Consider the following 2,842-nt stretch of genomic DNA (forward strand, 5'->3'; position numbering starts at 1 on the left):
CCTGTTGTAAAGGATGTAGTATCTTGTGATGATGATGACTTACCAAGTTCTCCTACCAAAGAAACTTCTATTGTTGACATTACAACCAATACTGAAGAATTGAGAATGAATGATGATCTATCCTCTCAAGAAGAGCATAACCACTCAGACTTGCCTAAAGAATGGAGGACCCATCGAAACCATCCTATTGATAACATCATCAGCGATATGAGTAAAGGTATAACTACACGCAGAATGCTTGATGCATGTTTAAACATGGCTTTTTTTTTCTCCAATTTAACCATCTAAGATTGATGATGCAATCGAAGATGAGCACTGGATTCTTGCTATGCAAGAAGAATTAAACCAGTTTGAAAGAAATGAGGTATGGGAACTTGTTCCTAGACCTAAGAATAGACATGTTATAGGAACCCGTTGGGTTTTTAGAAACAAATCTGATGAAAATGGTATTATTGTTAGAAACAAAGCTAGACTAGTAGCCCAAGGATACAATCAGGAAGAAGGTATTGATTTTGATGAAACATTTGCTCCTGTTGCTAGACTTGAAGCTATTAGGCTATTGCTTGCATATGCTTGTTCTCTTAATTTTCAGCTTTATCAAATGGACGTCAAGAGCGCATTTCTCAATGGCTATATTCAAGAAGAGGTATTTGTAGAGCAACCTCCTGGTTTTGAAGACTACAAACATCCCTCTCATGTTTTCAAATTAAAGAAAGCCCTCTATGGCCTAAAGCAAGCGCCTCGCGCATGGTATGATCGTCTAACGAACTTTCTAACAGAAAAAGGTTTCACAAAAGGGAAGGTCGACACTACTCTATTTATTAAGAAAATTAATCATCATACTTTATTAGTTCAAATTTACGTTGATGATATTATTTTCGGTTCTACTAATGAAAATTTGTGTAGTGATTTTAGCAAAATGATGCAAGGGGAATTTGAAATGTCCATGATGGGTAAGTTGAACTATTTTCTTGGACTTCAAATAAAACAGCTTGATAATGGCATCTTTGTGAGTCAATCCAAATATTGCAAAGACTTGTTAAAAAGATTCGATATGGATGACTGCAAGCCGATAGCTACTCCCATGGGATCAGGAACATACATCGATGTAGATGAACCCGGTAAATGTATTGAAATATCTAAATATCGAGGTATGATCGGATCTCTCTTGTACTTAACTGCTAGTAGACCTGATATAATGTTTAGTGTATGTTTGTGTGCTCGCTATCAATCTAAACCTAAAGAATCACACCTAGTTGCGGTTAAAAGAATCTTGAAATGTCTAAAAGGTACAACTGAAGTTGGATTGTAGTACCCTAAAGGAAATATATGTGAACTGGTTGGATACTCAGATTCAGATTTTTCTGGATGCAAAGAGAAAAAGTACAAGTGGTACTTGTCATATTTTAGGCAATGCTTTAGTTTCTTGGTCTTGCAAGAAACAAGCATGTGTAGCTCTAAGCACTGCTGAGGCTGAATACATAGCAGCAGGTAGTTGTTGTGCCCAAGTGTTGTGGCTTAAGCAACAATTACGAGATTATGGCTTAGACTTAGGCTGCACTCCGCTGAAATGTGATAATACTAGTGCTATTAATCTCACAAAGAATCCGATTATGCATTCTAGAACCAAACATATAGATATAAGACATCACTTTCTAAGGGATCATGTTCAAAAGAAGGATGTATCTGTCGAATTTGTTGATACTCATAATCTACTAGTAGACATTTTCACTAAACCCTTGGCAAAAGAACCTTTTTATAAAATTAGACTTGAACTAGTCATTCTTGATGAAGCTTACTTGTCCTAAAAATGCTTTTATATGATTATGTGTATGCTTCACCATGTTATCTCATGCCTACTTGAACTTAATTATGTGCATTTATGTTTATATGCTTCTATTTTTGGGTTAAAATCTTTTTCAAAGCTCTAAAATTGCATAAAAATGATTTTTCTAAGTCAGTATTTATATGCTTCTATTTTTGGGTTAAAATCGTTTTCATAGCTCTAAAATCGCATAAAAATGGTTTTTCTAGAGTCAGTAACCGATTACCCACTTTGAGTATCCGGTTACTCAAACCCGCTGTTTGTCAATTTTTAAAATTTTAAGTTAGAGTAACCGATTACTCAGAAGTGAGTAACCGATTACTCTAAGCAGGTATTTAAGGGAAAATTGCATTTTTCAGAACCTCATCTTCTTCCCTCTACTCTCTAACTCGTGGTCACCCCTTTTCCCTCTAGAATCTTCATTTCTTAACCATTTTGGGTGATTTTTGTGTCCATTCATATCACATTGTTCATTCTAAACACTTCCACACCATTGTTTTCGTGATTAGTGGCCCGAATAAAAAACCCCCAAAATCTCAAAACCCAAAAACCTAAAACCTCAAAATCACATCCATGGCTTCCTCTTCCAAGAAACAGAAAACCAATGCTTCACAAAGGAGTCAAGGAACATCTATGGAGTCTAACCCACTTGATTTAGCAAAGCTTCTTGCTAATGATGATCAACGCAAAGTTTTTGAGGAACACTTTCACTGCAGACCCATTTTCACTCCGAAATTCGGTAAGATTGAAAACTTTGAAGGATATGATTTTCTATTTCCTTTTCTTTTGCGGCAACAAAACCTTTTTGACTTTTGCTGTGAAAAAAACGACATTTATCCTGAACTCATTCGAGTTTTCTACTGCAACTTGAACTTTCGAAAAAACCGTCTCACTTCCTATGTAAAAGGAAAGGAGATTGCGGTAGATTTAAAAACTTTTAGTTCATTGTGCTGTAACATACCTCATAAATGTAACATTGTTGGTTTCGGACTTCAATGTGATTGGGATAACTATGAT

Source organism: Lupinus angustifolius, chromosome LG12 (genome assembly GCF_001865875.1).
Source record: "Lupinus angustifolius cultivar Tanjil chromosome LG12, LupAngTanjil_v1.0, whole genome shotgun sequence".
Classification (NCBI taxonomy): Eukaryota; Viridiplantae; Streptophyta; class Magnoliopsida; order Fabales; family Fabaceae; genus Lupinus; species Lupinus angustifolius.